Source organism: Meriones unguiculatus, chromosome 8 (assembly GCF_030254825.1).
Source record: "Meriones unguiculatus strain TT.TT164.6M chromosome 8, Bangor_MerUng_6.1, whole genome shotgun sequence".
Taxonomy (NCBI): Eukaryota; Metazoa; Chordata; class Mammalia; order Rodentia; family Muridae; genus Meriones; species Meriones unguiculatus.
Genome location: NC_083356.1, coordinates 47,174,395 through 47,191,195, shown reverse-complemented (window position 1 = coordinate 47,191,195; position 16,801 = coordinate 47,174,395). Strand labels below are relative to the sequence as shown.

The window sequence follows — 16,801 nt, the reverse complement described above, 5'->3', positions numbered from 1 at the left end:
GGTTCTTAAAGTGTAAAATATGTGCTTGATCATTCCCTTGCTTTAGCTGAACAGTGTATTTGATAGCAGTCAATGTCAGCATGCCTGTTGGAGTAGATTGTACTTCACTGGAAATTTGGATCGGAACATCATTATCTGCTCTACTTTCATTTCTGTTGCCGTGATATAATACACTAATAACCAGCAACTCCGGTGAGAAAGGGTTTGTTTTCGTTCACAGCTCCATGTTATGGTCCATCACAGGAGGGGAGTCCCACTGGCAGACACTTGAAACAGCTAATCACGTCATACCCACAGTGAAAAGCAGAGAGAAGTATGTAGTATTTAGCCTATTGTCTCTACTGTGTGCTGTGGAGAGCTCCAAACTGGGAAATGGTACCACCCACTTTCAGGGCTGCTCTTCAGACATTAGCGAAGGCGATCAAGGCATGCCCCACAGACATTACCAGAAGCTAACCTAGTCTACACAGTCTTGAGACTCTCTTCAGAAGTGATTCAAGGTTGTTATCAAATTGACAATTAGTACTAGCCATCATTGAGTGAGTTGAACATCACCCTAAAGCCATTCTATTTGAACTGAAAACACTGTAAGATTTCTTTTAAAGAACCGCTTTACTGAGAGATAGCTGGTGTACAAGAAGTCTGTGTATTTAATGTATGTAATTAATTGGATTTGAATGTCAATACATCTATGAAATCAGCACCACAGTCAAGATAATAAACATTTGATCACTTCTTAAAGCTTCCTCCTTTCTCTGATGCTTTCTTAGGGATAAGGGGAGAATACCTTGTGTTCTATTCTACTGAGAGTTTTAATCTACAACATAATTATTATATATTAATTACTGTGTATTAATTATTGGCACTGTGTGGTAAAAGAGCCCCACAACTTCTTCTTCTTCTTCTTTTTTTTGCATTATTACTTTTATTAAACTCCATCTGTAAAACCACAGGCATGGCCTACTATCCTTATATGGCTATTTCTATCTTTAATGATATTAATAAATGATAGAAAGTCCACTGTGCTATTAGCAGCCTAGAAAACAGTGTTATCACAGATAACAGTTTAATTACTGTCCTCAGTGCAGTAACTCAGAACTTGTTTCTCAGAACAAGTCTTCTGATTCAAACAAGGACGATGTAGCTACAGTAGTGTAATGTGCCACATCTTAGAAAGCATTTTTTTTTCCTTCTATTTACTCACACAAACATTTGGCAGGTTTTGGTTTCTTTGTTCTAGATTTTTGAGACAGGGTCTCACTATGTAGCCCAGGCTAGCCTTGAAATTGACAAGTAGTCGAGAGTAGGCCTTACATTTGTGATCTACTTGCTTTTGCTTCTAGAGGGCTTGAAACCCTGTTTTTGAGCCATTTCAGTTGAGTAAGAATCTAAGTGGCATATTTCAGAGTTAGCCAAACTTAACATGACAGTGTCTGCACACACAGGAAACAAAGCTAAGTCTCCTCACACAGCAAGATGTTCTTGGGATGACTATCCCAAGTCAATGTCTCTTCATGCCATACTTATTCCCCGATGTCTGCTTGATGAGACAGCACATTTGCCACGGGGTCCACTTTCCTGCAGTCTTGGGTAGACTTCGCTGCCACCCCAAAGCCCAGAGGAATGTCTGTCATGGAATAAACCTGGTACAGAGAAGTGTTGTCAGTGATTTGACCCAGACTGGATTTCAACACATGCTTTCCATACAAGAAGGACTGCTCGGCTCCAGGCTTTATCCACACTTTATACTTGGCCTATGGAGCAAGGTAATTGAGAGCTGTAGCGCGCAACCATGACTTGTGGATCTTGGTAAACCTTCTAAAACATGTCCCCAGTGACAACAGCTTACCCCTGGAGATGTTGGCTGCCAGCTTCAGGATCATCTTACTCATCTAGTACACTCGGTGGTTGTGCAGCCGGAAACAATAGGCACTGTCGGGCCTGTCCACCAGGAGCTGTAGATTCTCCCCGATGTATTTTGCAATCTTCTCAAACATTACCCGAGTCTCTTCTTCAGTCAATGGCCTCATTTCCCTGCTAGCTTGGCTCCCCACCCCACAACTTCTTGATCTTAAGTATCTGAAAGTTTATACTCATTGAATTGCATTGCTTAATTTCCCTTCTCATTAGACCTTGATAACAGCTATTCCACCTTCTTCATCTGGGAGCTTGGCTTTTATTTCAGATGCTTTACATAAGTGGGATTGTGTGGCATTTATCCTTCTTATTTCGCGAAGTGTAGTGTGCAAGGTCATAGAGAGTGGGCTTTCTGTGTGTTACATAGGATGGGAATAATAGTTTCCAAACAGCCCCCCCTTCGCCACTGGGCAAGTGCTATTATTGACTTACAGTCAAAAGTGAAACCTCCTGAGTGAACAACAGGATTCCTTGCTATGCTCAAAATTTCTTTTCAGTTTTTTTTTTTTTTTTTTTGCCTTCTATCCAAATATTGATCGAAGCAAGGTTCTATTTCTACGTAGCTTACAATGTGTTAGGGGTTGTCAGACGAGGATGTTAGAGTTTCAAGGCCACCTACTAAGGTATTGTTGACTGTCTTTATGGGGGTGGAAGTGCAAAGGGCAAGCTGGTAGATTAAGGAAGCAAAGAACTTGCTTTAAAGGGTGCAGGGGCTCAGCTGAGCCTCTGGGCTTCTATCTTAGCAATAAGGTAAGCCTTGTCATTGTGCATTATGAGGCTCTGCAGTTCAGACACATGATATTAGCTTTCTTTTACGTAATGGACTCTTTTCTTTTCTATTCTTTTCCACCTACTAAAGATGCTTAATTCTTCTGAACACTAGCTCCACACCTGAGATAAGCCTAGGCCTCCGCCTGCCTCCCAAAATGAAAAATTTTATTGTTTTTTGGGGGGTGGGTGGGTGGGGGAGAATCTATATAAAACACTGGATCACATTCAATTATTATTCCTCCTAGGTCCATCCTCCTACCCTTTTGTGCCCTCTCTCCCACAAAAAGTAAAGAAAAAAAATAAAAGGGAAAAGGAAAAACAAAACAAAACAAACAAACAAACAAACAAAAAACCCCAAACACACATCAATTTCAATTTGTCCTGCCCATATACTCATTAGGCCAAGTTCAAACTCCCAGCAGCTCTCCCCTTAAAGAAAACAAAATGCTTCTCTTCTGCCCAGCCAGAAAGCCATCAACTAGGAAGAGCTACACTTCAGCATCTTTATCACAGTTTTTAAAGGACTCTCTTCAATAGTTTCATCTCCAGGCTGTTTTGTTTTGTTTTGTTTTGTTTTTGTCTTTGTTTTTGTTTTTGTTTTTGTTTTTTCCTTTGGGGTGGCAAGGTTGTCACAGAAGCCTTCAACATCTCTCATTCTCAGTTATGAGTCTTCCGTCATCACTATCACGGCAAAAGAAGCTTCCCTGCCCATAGCATCCCACAACAGCTTGGATTACAGTCATCTCTGGTTTGCGGAGGCACCACAGGGATCACAGACATGTGTTTGGTTGCTAGGGGCAGCATGGATCATGGACATCAACATAGCCTCCAGTGATAGCACTGGTCACGGAAGTCTTTCAAGGAGACTTAACCCAGAAAACTAACAATTCTTCATCTGGGTATCTTGTTGCTCAGAGTCAGGGTGATTGTGTTGTTTGGCAGTGTGTCATGGGGCAGGACCTCCAGAGCTCCAGGTCGCTATACATCACCTTGCTCTGCAGACCCTCCAGCTTTGCTGGCTTGTATCTCAGCACAGTCAGCCTGTTTGCAGCCCCCAGGCTGTGCCACCACGTTCTTCTCCACACAGCAGGGTGGGCAGCTTCAGCAGCTTCCGCAGCAGGAGGAAAGAGAGGAGGAGGAGAAAGAGAAAGAGCAACAGCAGCTCCATGCCTTGTATTAGGCCTGGGGGCCAAGTGGTGGCAATGGCCTAGCAGGTGGCTACAGGGTGAGTCATGCCCAATGGTGGCCTGAGTCAACAACCTGCTCTTTTGCTGTGGTCTGTGGCCATACTTCCACATCTGTCTCTAGTTCAGATTATCTCTGCTGAGCATCCTGTCTGCCATGTTTTTTTTTTAAATGGGTTGTTTTCACATGTGCTTTTGATTAACATACATTTTATAGGTTACCTCCATTATTAAGTGAAGTTGGAACAGGAACTCTAGCAGGCAGTTAAAGCAGAAACCACTAAGGAACTCCTTCCCATTTCATTTTAGACAGCTTTCTTAGAAAGCCTAGGACTCCTTGCCAAGGGAATGGGGCCTCCCATAGTTGTTGGCTCCATGCTGACCCCCTAACGGCCAATCTGATCTAGGCAATTTTTCCACTGAGGCTCTCCTCTTAGATGACTTTAGGCTGTTTTAAGTTGACAGTTAAAGGTAGCTAGCAGTGGATTTTACTACATCAGTGCTTTATCTCAATGTCTCAGTCACCTCATGGTGACTTTAATATCATGTACCTACTTTTCTCTCTACATTCTGCTGAGTCATAGTTCGACTTTTTTGCTCAGTCATGGGTAGTTATTTTTGCTGAACCGTGTGGTTCAGTTATTTTGCCTCATCATGGTTTGAGGCTTTTGTTGATGAGTGGTTCAAGTTTTTGCTGTGCCATTGTTTCACATTTCTGCTGAAGCATTTTTTTTTTAAACTTTCAAAAGTTACAACTATTTATTGTGTGTGCTTGTGTGTTTTAGCATCTGCCAAGGCATGTGTGTGCAGATCAGAGGACAACTTGATGAAATAGGAGGTAGAGGGGGGAGGTAGAAAAAGATGTAATTATATTTTAATTAAAATTTTAAAAGTTTTGAAAAGAAGTTACTATTGGTGGAGGGAAATAAAGTGTTTCTGAAGACATGACAACTCCTGACCTAAGGTGAGACTTCTACTTCATGGGTACTTATCCTCTAGGCTTTTCTCTTTTAAGAACTTAAGACTTGAGACAGTTACTCATCTCTGTGTTTTCAGCTTTCCTTAAATAATATGGGTTTATGTGCAGAAGTAAGCAAGAATTTAAAAAGGGATACACAGAATGAAACAAAGGCCAGGATTTAATCTGCTTTTGCTGCCCCATGAACTCAAATAAAAGTTGAAGTAAAATGAATTTTTTTTAAGCAAAATAATTTTCTGAATTTTCTTATAATAAGCCTTAAATATCTAACAAATTTCTTACTTTAGATTTGTTGGTTAAAAATTATCTCCAGGGCTGTTTTTATTTTTTATAACTGTTAGCTATTTCTAAGTGTTCTGTGTTTCACGTATACTTTCTATGTTTCATTTGAATTCAAAGTTGTTTCATTAGGAAAAATAGTGTGGGTTTACAAAATCTTGCTTAAATAGCAAAGATTTATGTTTTAAAAGATAAATTTTAGTTTCGATTGAGTTTGGTGGGCTCAGCATTGCTCATTGCTGGTGGGAGATTTGGCACTCAGCAATAGCCATGGCCAGGTCAGCTTCAGTAAATGGGAGTCCTTGGCTGAGTCCTTGAACACTCTCCATCTATCTATACTGCCATAAGCTCACGGTCCTATTGGGCAATGGCGCAGATGAATGGGGGAAAGAGGTTCACTGCTGTTCACAAAATGGCTATCCTGTCTGCTTTGGTATTGAGTTTCTCCTCCACAGAAGTCACCTTTTGCATAGTTACATGGAATGCATATTATCTTCACATCCTTTACCAATTTGGAGTCATCTAGCCACATATCTCTTCCACAGATGTCTTTCTCACCAATTTTCCAACCATATTCTGTGATTGCAGCCTATGAAGAATACAGCTTATAAGCCAACATCTGACTCTCCTTTTATGCAAGAACAATACACTTGCACACTGCCTAAAGTTCTGCCCACTGTGAAGACTTCATTTCAACTGTGTCTTTCAAAGTTGCCCAGAAAAAGCTACGATGCTTCCAGATGATGCCTGCATGTAATGTAGAACCATGGGTAAATTGGCCCTGAGCCCCAATTCTTTCCAGGTTATAGGCCATACTCCTTGAGGCCATATGCACATGTTTGGGGACAGAAGGCACTGCAACAAGAGTAGAACCATAAGGCAGTTGGGTAACTTCTCGTAATTGTTTTGTGCTTTTCAAAACTTGCTTGGGCCTAGTCACATTTCCATCATCTTCATTTGATAATGGGCTGCTGTCAGGAAAGTCCAGCATTTTGGTTTGGAGGGTCAGAGAACACTCATAGGGAAGGGCTCAAGCCGGGTAGTAACTTGGTGACACGTTGTCAGATGTTGAGGCTTATTTTCCATTAGCCCCCTTGCAGGTCGTGAGCTCCTTCTCAAAGGCAGAAGAGTTGTGTGAGGATGACAGCAACTACTTCTTCCAGAATCTCAAGGGTCTCTGCTGTGACTCAGTGATGGAGGCCTGCCAAAGACTGTGGTGGCTGTGTTACAAGCTACAGCCATCAGAGAGCGAGGAGCCTCAGTTGAGAAAATGCTTTCCTGAGATCTAGCAGTAAGGCATTTTTTCAATTAGTGGTCAATGGGTGAGGGCCCAGGCCCATAGTGGGCAGTGTCATCCCTGGGCTGGTGGCCCTGAGTTCTATAAGCAGGTTGAGCAAGCCATGGGAAGTAAGCCAGTAAGCAGCACCCTTCCATGACCTCTGCACCAGCTCTTGACTCCAGGATCCTGTTCTGTTTCAGTTCCTGTCCTGACTTCCTTCAATAATGAGCAGCAATGTGGAAGTATAAGCTGAATAAATCCTTTTTCCCCCGAAACCTTCCTTTTGCTTATGGTGTTTTGTGGCAGCAATAAAAACCCTAACTAAGACAGACTTCCAGCAGCATTCCTTTCTGCCTTTGACCTCTCAGCTGTAATTGGGCCTGCTGACTCACGTGACTTAAGTTCTTACAATGGCCTGGGTCTGTTAAAGAGCCTTCTTTTGTTCTGGGATCCACTAGAAACTATTCCTTTGGAGGAATGTGACTCAAGGGCAACAGGTATAAGCCAAAGGTTTGTACTAATACCCATTTAAAAGTTTGGTACACACCGACACTATGTTCACAACCCAGCCTTCCCTTCTTCCCATTCCTCAGTTGTCTCCTAGCTGTCTTGCAAGTTACACAGGGTCATGAGAATCATCCTTTCTGATGGGCCATGGATATTGAGGTTTCATGCTCATCCATCCTGCTGTTTTCATGGTCATGTGATCCAAGTTTTCCAGATGTTAGAACTTTCCGTATCAGCTGCACACAAATACTGTGAGGAGCAAAATCCACCAAGCAGAGCTGGTGGTAATATATGCAAGAATCCATGCTTGATAGTCTAACCATTACAATTTCAAGTTTCTGTTTTTCTTTTTTTTTGTGACCACAGCAATAGCTAACCCATTATGATTAATGCTAAATTTATAATCACATCTTGGTGATTCTGTTCTGAGCCTTTTGCTATTCTGAGCCTCCATTTTATTGTCTGTAAAGTAGGAGTAATAGTGCTTAGTGTACAGCCCATGTGATTGTTTCATCTGCCTTGTCTGCTTGCTTGCCCACCCAAATCCAAGAAATTCTCATGCTGTCAATCTATGCACATGCTTTTTCAGCAGAGACCAGCCAGTTAGAAGGGCATGTCTTCATGCACCCCCTGATTGGGGTAGGTTTTTTATTTCTCCAGTTCAATTGCAGACATCTTTCCATCTTTCTGTATAGGTCTAGGTCTATGATAAACCCTCTTTCCCACTTTTTAAAGAAGATAGAATTTACGTGTATTGATACACAGAACCAAAAGGTCCATTTAGCTTTGTATTTTTCCTATGACACCATCCAATAAACTTTCTCTTTTACTCTGCCAAAGGTAGTTTGAGTCGCATACAAACAAAAGAGTCCTGACCAATGCCTGTACTTTGCAGCTATTACAGGGATTAAATAAAGCAATGCATTCAAGTGCCTGTCACATTACCAAGGCTCCAAACTTGACTGCTATTATGGCTGACATTGGTTGCTAGCGGCCTGTATTCATGAGCACAATATCTTTTTTCATTCTTGGGTCTCAATCCTTTAGGTAACCTTAAGATTTGATGCGCTCATAAACTGAGACCATATTATTTTGGGCCTCACAGAATTTTCTCCACCTGGTTGCATGTAGTTGCTTTGCCCTTCAGTGCCTTGGAGGGACCTCATAAGAAGCAGCTATTTGGAAACTTTTATTGCATATGCTTCAGGGATGCTGTCTGCTGCTTCATTCAGAACCCCACCTACAAAGACACAATAAGACATTTTTCTCAGACTTGGATGGGAGGGAAAACTTGACTTTTCCTAAAGTGATAATTTTCCGTTGTTTTACATCCCCATCAGAGAAGATCAATCTCACCTTGCAAAGGCTGGAGTCATAGTCCTATGCACAGTAAGCATACTTTCTGCTTGTTTATTTTAAAAATCTTCTTCATGATATATTCGTGTTGATTTTTCTTGACACTGTAAATCCTGCATCAAGTCACATGTTGATTATTTCCAAAGTTAATGTGAAATCTGTGGCTCCTTTTGATAAGAAAAAAAATTGTAGAGGCTATAATTTAATTCTAGTTATCTTCTAATTGCTCTTTTCTGTCTCTGATACTGAGTTTATATTTAGCTTTCTATTTTATGGTATATTTTCTTATGAATGTCTCAGATTCTTCATAGAAATAAATAGGTGACAAATAAAAAAAAGCACTCCCTATAAAAATAAAAAAAGAATTGACTGGCTTGAAGTCATATCCTCTGAGGCACGGGATAGATACGTGTTTCGTTTCCTGCGAATAGCACTCCTATCCCCAATGTTGTTGAAATTACCATGATCAGGGGAAAAATTGCTTAAAAATTTAACAACAACAACAACAAAAGCACAAAAAGACATAGGTGATAAAACCGCAAATCTAAATTTCTAACCTGAAGAGAAGACATCAATATCAGTGTGAGAATACAGAGACTAGAATTAGCATTTGAGAGACTGTTTCTTTCTTTCTCTCTTTTTTAAACTAAAGGTAATAGGAAAACACACTTTGTTGCCAGAAGTTCTCATTGTAGCTTCAACTTCGCACAGAAATTATGCAAGAGCAGTATTTTTGCTAGGGACAACTGAATGTGAATGGATAACTTTAGAGGCACTAAACTGCTTACAATTGCATAAAAAGGACTAAAAATTTCAGTGTGTATAACTTCCTTGGCTCTTTTTCCACCTAAGCACATACAGTCATTGTTCTCCATGAAACCTGGAGCTGCCTAGTCAGTTTGGAGAGTCATAGGCTCTCCAAGTTGTGTCTGATTTCCTGAGACGAGACAAGAACCTTTCTTTCTGTTGAAAGCCACTTTTTTTTTTTTTTTTTTTGGTCTACATTTCTTCTTCATCAGTTAAATTCTGTGTTGTTGCCTTAAGGCAAGAATTCTCACGAAAGCATCCAGAAGGTCTTTTTGCCCACTGAACGACAGACACCAAGTTGTGAATGTTGGGTACTTATTGTGGTTTGAATGAGAAATGTTTCCAACAGGCTCATGCATCAGAACACTTTGTGGTGCTGCTTGGGAAGGTTAAGAGACTTCTCGGTCTTGGAGCCTTGCTGGGGAAATGACATCACTGCTGGTGGGCTTGAGCATTTATAACTTCACCCACTTTCAGACTGCTCTCTACTTTCTGCATGTGGTTGAAGATGTGATCACTCAACTTCTTGTTTTCACAACTGTCATGGCTCCCCTGCTCTTAGGCACTCTCCCTTGGATCCATAAGCCAAATTAAATTCTTTCTTCTTAAGTTGCTACTGGTCCCAGTGATTTATCATAGCAACAAAAATAACTAATGCAGATACATTTTAAAGGAGACACCTGTAGCTTCAAACAGTATTCTACAAACATTTTGCATAGGAGGGGAGCTGAGCAAAGAGAAGGGTTTTAAAGGCACTAGAGCACAGTGGGTAACACTAAGGCTGATGATGAACTATCTGTCTAAAATTAGTGATAGGATCTGTGACAGTCTCAACACAAAGAGATGATTAGTTTTTGAGCTGACATGCCATTGTCCTCACTGATCATTTTCATGAGATATAAATGTGTTAAAATATCCTATTGTATATGCCTCATGAGTATATGCAATTTAATGTGTCCCTTATAAACAAGAATGGCTGTGGACATTGTATTGCATGCCTGTAATCTTAGCACTCAGGAAGCAGAGGTAGGAGGATTTGCTGTGAGACTGGAATCATTTTGGTCTACACAGTGAGCTCTAGGCCTGCTAGAGTGCTACAATCTGAGTCAAAGAGCCAAAAATAAATAAAAAGCCTAAATTAAATAAATACATTTTGTGATTTAAGATTAAGAGTCGCTATGCAAGGGATTAATTGCCTAGCGTGATGTCTGTGTATATGAGGTGTTCACATAAGTGGGGGAATATTGTCTAATGGTTGATAGTGTGTGTTTCCAAGTCAGAAATGCCTGGGGTAGTTGTATGATCTGGTCTGAGAATCCAGACTCTTTCCACTATCTGTTTCCTTGAAAAAGCGATTATATTTTTGGTTGTGAGCCTAGCCTTTAATGGCTGAGCCATCTCTCCAGCCCATGGATATAACCTAGAACCTCAGCTCAGATGTAGCCTGTGGTAGCTTAGTAACCAATTGGTTTCCCAAAGTGAGGGGAACAAGGACCATTTCTAACAGGAACTCAATGACTGTCTCTTTGGCCTCCCCATCCCCCAAGGGAGGAGCAATCCTGTTAGGCCACAGAGGAGGGCTTTGCAGCCAGTCCTGAAGATATAAATAAAACAGGATCAGATGAATGGGGAGGAGGTCCCCCCCTATCAGTGGACTTGGAAAAGGGTATGGTGGAGATGAGGGAGGGAGGGAGGGACTGGGAGGGAATGAGGGATTGGATACAGAGTTAATAAAATGTAACTGATAAGAAAAAAATAAAATTAAAAAAAAGAAAAAGGGATTATAACATAACAAAATATTAAAGAGATTAAACAAGATGCTTGAACCATAGCAAACACTCAATGAATAGAGTTATATATTCTTTGGTAGAAGAAATCAAGCATTATTTAAGAGACTGCATTTGCTCATAAGGACTGGTTCTCATTAAAATAATTTTTATTTCTCAAAATGTAATAAACTGTCTTTAGGTATTCTAAAATTCATTCCATTTTCATAATATTTCATAGTATTACATAACATTTTTGGAATATAATAAAACAATATTAAGAAAAAACCAAGATGGAAATTTATCCAAGTTTGAAACCATGAACTTTTAAAAAAAATTTACAATTTATTAATTTTGTATCCTAACTGTAGCCCTCTCCCTCGTCTCTTCCCAGTCCCATCCTCCCTCCCTCTTCCTCTTCTATTCCTCTTCCCTAGTCCACTAATAGAGGAAGTTCTCCTCCCCTAGTCTCTGATCCTGACCTACCAGGTCCCATCAAGATTGCCTGGATCCTCTTTCTCTGTGGGCTGGCTAGGTCACCCCACCAGGGAGAAGTGACCAAGGAGCAGTCTTTTATGTCAGAGACTGTCTCTTCTCCCTTACTAGGGAACCCACATGGAGACTGAGCTGTCTATGGGCTACATCTGAGCAGGTGGTCTAAGTCCTCTCTATGTTTGGTCTTTGGTTGATGCATCAGTCTCTGCAGTCTACCCCTGGACCCAGATTTTTTTGCTCTGTTGGTCTTCTTGTGGGGTTCCTCTCCATTCCAGGTCCTTCTGTATTCTCCTTTTTCCATAAGACTCTCTATACTCTGTCCAAAGTTTGGCTCTGAGTCTCTGCATCTTCTTCAATCCCCTGCTGGTTGGAGTCTTTTAGAGGATATCTGTGGTAGGTTCCAGTTCTATTTCCTCTGTTCTACTGTTTCCAACATCTATCCCATTTGCCTTTCTGAATGAGAATTAAACATCTTCCTTAGGATCCTCCTTGTTTTTTAGCTTCTTTAAGTCTGTAGATTTTAGTATGGTTATCCTATATAATATGGTTAATATCCACTTATAAGTGTATATATACCATGCGTGTCTCTCTGCTTCTGGATACCTCACTCAGGATAATCTTTTCTAGTTCCATCCACTTGTCTGCAAATTTCATGATTTCCTTGTTTTTAATAGCTGAGTAGTGCTCCATTGTGCAAATGTACCACAGTTTCCTTATCCATTCCTTGGTTGAGAGACACCTAGGCTGTTTCCAAATTCTGGCTATTACGAATAAAGCTTTTATGAACATAGTTGAGCAAATGTCCTTGTTTTGTGGTTGAGCATCTTTCAGATATATACCCAGGAGTGGTATAGCTGGGTCTTGAGGTAGGAATATTCCCAGCTTTCTGAGAAAGTGCCAGATTTATTTTCAAAATTGTTGTACAAGTTTACATTCCCACCAGCAATGGGGGAGGGTTCCCCTTTCTCCACATCCTCTCCAGCATGTGTTGTCACTTGAGTTTTTTATCTTAGCCATTCTGAGATATTTGAGATGGAATCTCAGAGCCATTTCAGTTTGCATTTCCCTGATGACTAAGGATGTCGAGCATGTCTTTAAGTATATTTCTGCCATTCAATATTCCTCTATTGAGAGTTGTTTAGCTCTGTACCCCATTTTTAATTGGATTATTTGGTTTGTTGGTGTTTAATTTCTTGAGTTCTTTATATATTCCGGATATTAGACTTCTGTATGTTTGGTGCCTGTAGAGTCCAGAAGAGGACACAGGACCCCCTGGGACAGAAGTTACAGGTAAGTGTGAACCACTATGTGGGTGCAGGGAATTGAACCCAGGTACTCTGGAAGAACATCCAAAGTTCTCCAAGTGTTTGACAACATTTTATCTATCCCTGAGATAGGGTTAGACCAGGATGTAACCGGCCAAGGAAATGAGCAGTAGGTAGCTGCTCTGTGATTATTACTCATGTAAATTGCCAAGTTGATTCTCTCGAGGCTTGTCTTTTGCTCCTTTTTGCTGAGGGACTCCCCTCTCACTTTTCTGAGAGAAGACCACTGTTTAGCCACCGAATGGCTTAGAACAGCATATCCAAAAAAGTGTTTTCTACAGGTTAATTGCTATTCTCTGGTGGAAAATAGCTGACGCCTGAGTGAATTTTGAAAATGCTGCACTGAGCAAACATATAAGATAATTTCCTGCAAGACTTCTCAGAGCCTTTATTATGCTAATGTGCAGCACTGAGTCTCCGGGAGAACATAAAGAGCCTGGACTATGTTTTCAGACTCACTTGACCGTGGGCAGTCTTGTACTAACTTCTCTCCAATTCGGCATCTGACAACAAATGAGGCTAAAATTATTATCTGACCAGAGGCACTTGCTGTTTAGTGAAGGATACTTACCTAAGGAAGAATGTCTTCACCTTGCTGATTTTTTTCTTCATCTTCTTAGGCTACAAGGTTTTGGGTTTTGTTTGTGTGGTTTTTTTTCTTTCTTTCTTTTTCTTTTAATCGGGTTTTCGTTTTTCACAATTTGATGCTTGCATATGACACACTGTGATGATATTCACCCCATTCCCTTTTCTTATCATTCTCCCATTCTTGTTAATACACTTTTTTCTCCACCTACTGTGTTAGACCCCTCCTACTTTCTTGTGAATCTTTTTGTTTTTTGTTTGTTTGTTTGATTTTGGTCACAGCTGCTGTATGTCTATGTTGGCAATCACTATGTCATATCCAGAATGCAGGTAGCTAAGTTTTATAGTATTCCTCCCTGTTATCTGGCTTTCACAGTGGAAACCTCCCACCTTCTGGGATGTGCCCAGGCCTCAGAGGAGGTGACATAGATGCCCCAGTTAGGGGCTGAGCACTGAGCCATCCTTTCCTCTTATTGCCCACTACCAAAGAAGCTCCTCTGGCCAAGGCTGACAGGTACACAGTCTACGCTTATAATCACAAATGTTTAGAGGGCAGTTTAACGACATGTCTGTTTAACAAATTATCAGCAGCAGATTTCCCTAGGGGCCTGTGAGCTCCCTAGGCATAGGCTTTGGAGCAATTTTACAGTACCAGGTATATGTTCTCTGCAGTGGAGGGGGCTTCACAGGACGCAGGTTCTTTGTAGTCAGGATCAATGTCAGCCGTATCTGAATTGCCCAACATCTTTTGCAGTGCCATGCATAGTTCTGGTTTGTAGTGTAATGTCTGACTGTGTTCATTAAATGAATTCACTTTAACATTTGCAAACACTGCTAGTCTTACTTTCTATAGGTAAAATTTGAGCTACCAGTGGTAGCCACACCAGTTTACCCACTTTTTGATCATTGGTTCTAAAGTCTTGGGATGAAAATTTCTAAGAAAATTTGATTAAAAAATATTAAAAGAAATACATTATGATAGGCTTTCTCTTTTATTGATCACTGAAGAAATTTCAATGTTTACTAGCTTTGTATGATTTGCAGAAGTGGAATCTGGACAACAGATAAGACTGGTCAAGAGGTCAAAAAAATGGGAAAATTGTGTGTAAAAGAGCTGAGATTTTGAAGGATTCTCATAGAAGAAGAATGGAAGTAAGAGAAGTAGCTGTCTGTAGGTGAGCGATAACTGAGATATTTTCTGTGTAATACATAACCAAATTTATACCCACCCAGACCCCCTGATTTTTTGACGGTGATCTTGACCTTTTGATCCTGTCCTCTGCTACAAAATTTCAGGGTTACACACATGCATTCTACACCTAGCTTCACTGTCCTTTCAAAGCTTGATGCAGGGCCAAGGAAAATCTGGCAATGTTTTCCTATGGGTTTTATCCCCTTATTGGATATTTCTATTAATACTGGGTTATGGGGACTTAATAGTATTTGTGTTATTAAAAAAAAAGAAAGGATGAGAGGAAAAAAAAGAGATTCTTGGTAAGGTTGTATGTGAGTCTTCTGAGAATGAGACTATTTTTCCTTGTGAAACAACTACATACAGTTTTTATTATCTACTCCTACTTTGTATTGTCACAGTCTATACAAAAATAGAAGCATGTAGTTGCCTTTATTCAAGCTTCTATAAGTTTATTTTTTCAATTTTTATGCATTGTTCACAAAAGGTAATGGAAAGTTATTTGACAATGTGCATACATCTCTATATGTTGAAAAAAATCTGAGAAACAGAAAGTATATCAATCCTAAGACCTTCAGAGTCATAACAAACCTCCATAACTAGGGACATCTTTTGGCAAAAATGAATCAAGAGGAACCTAGAATGCAGTCTTGATTTCTGCAGAAAAAGGTAGCTAGAAAAGCAACACCAGGGGAACCAGAAATGTAGAAATTAATTGAGAAAGAGCTGAGATCTACAGGGATCTTCTAAAGGAAAGACTAGAAATAGAAAGACACAGCTGTCTTTGGGTAGACTTTTACTAGGTCTCACAAGAAGATTTTTACAGGATTCTGAATGATCTTATGTCAATAAATTATTTTGATGGTCTCAACGGAACTTTTCATAAACATTCCTGTTCTTGGTCCAAATATAGCTGCCATGTTATTCAGAGAAGCAGGAAGCAACAAGATTGGAGATGACCAGAAGGCTTCAAATTGCATCTGTAAAGAGGCATCAATATGAATTTGCCCATTTTAGAGCTAGGGAGAACTTGGTACTTAGCATTTCCCCTTCTTCAGATAGTACACCTGACTTGTTCTTTATTATAATGAGGAGATTTTCTTCTCATTTTTTTTCCAAGACAGGATTTCTTTGTTTAGCAGTCCTGAACTCACTTTGTAGACCAGGCTTGTCTCAAACTTACAGAGATCCACCTGCCTCTGCTTACCCAAGTGCTGAACTACAGGCGTGCACCACTGTGCCCAGCTGAGATTTTCTTCATAAAGAATAGATAGGTTTTGAGTTACAATTAGAGAGAAAGAAAATGAGCTGGGAAAAATATGACCCAAAGATTAAACTTTGATTCAGCTCTCTTGACACTTCTTTTCTGCTATTTGTTAGTAGACATTTGTATATAATGGGTTTAATTATGACACTTCCATACATATGTATAATGTATTTTGATCATACTGATGTTTTATTATTCTCATTTGTTTTCCTGCCACCTCCACAGTTCTGCATCCCCATTTCAGGTCTTTAAGGCTGCATGTGACCTTAGCAGTTTCATTAGGGTTGATTTTAGGAGCATGGCTAAAGGGATTCTTACAGGAGCAGGAGCTCCCGGCCGCACCACTGAAGAAAATGTCTCTTCCTCTCTCAGCAACCATAAACTGCTTATAAATCTTCACAGAGGGTTGGGGCCTCATGAACCCTTTTCCTCTCCTTGGCAGCATGTTGATGAGTCCTGTCTTGTCTAGGTCTTGTACTAGGGATCACAGAGGCTGTGAGTTCAGGAATGTAATGGCCATGTCATGCCTGGAATGCACCATTCAACAAACCCCAGCCCTTCCTCTACTTTTTATGTTCTTTTCACCCCCTCTTCTGCAGTGTCCTCTGAGCTTTGGAGGGAATGGTATACATGCTCCATTTACAGCTGAGCATAAAACAATTCTCATCAGTACTGTGGCTGGTTATGAATTTTTGCCATTGCTGCTTCTCACTGCAAAGAAGAAGTAATTCTAACCAAAACTGATATTGGCATTAATATACAAGGATGGTCATAGCTCCTCATAAGGCAACTTGTTGACTGTGTCATGTCTGCTTAGCAAAACAACAGATGAAGCTTCCCCACCAGGACCTATGACATCTTTATTCACAGAATTTTGAGCAGGTTTACAGTACCAGATATGTACTGGGTCTAAAATCCAAATCAGGATGTAATTGAGTACTCCCATAATGCACTTGCCACCACTGGACTAGTGAGCACATCTTGCCTGGCTGATCCTCCACAAAATTTCCTAAGTATCAAAGAAAGGCATAATAGCCAGGATCCAAGGTTACCATTTGATACTTCTTAATTTGCTATGATGGACCAAGTGAT

At 40.4% G+C, this 16,801-nt stretch overlaps 1 pseudogene; it reads right to left on the bottom strand.

Moving 5' to 3' along the window:
- Window positions 1–1,454: 1,454 nt before the first annotated feature.
- LOC110554777 (60S ribosome subunit biogenesis protein NIP7 homolog) lies at window positions 1,455–2,030 on the bottom strand (annotated as a pseudogene).
- Between the last annotated feature and the right edge of the window lie 14,771 nt (window positions 2,031–16,801).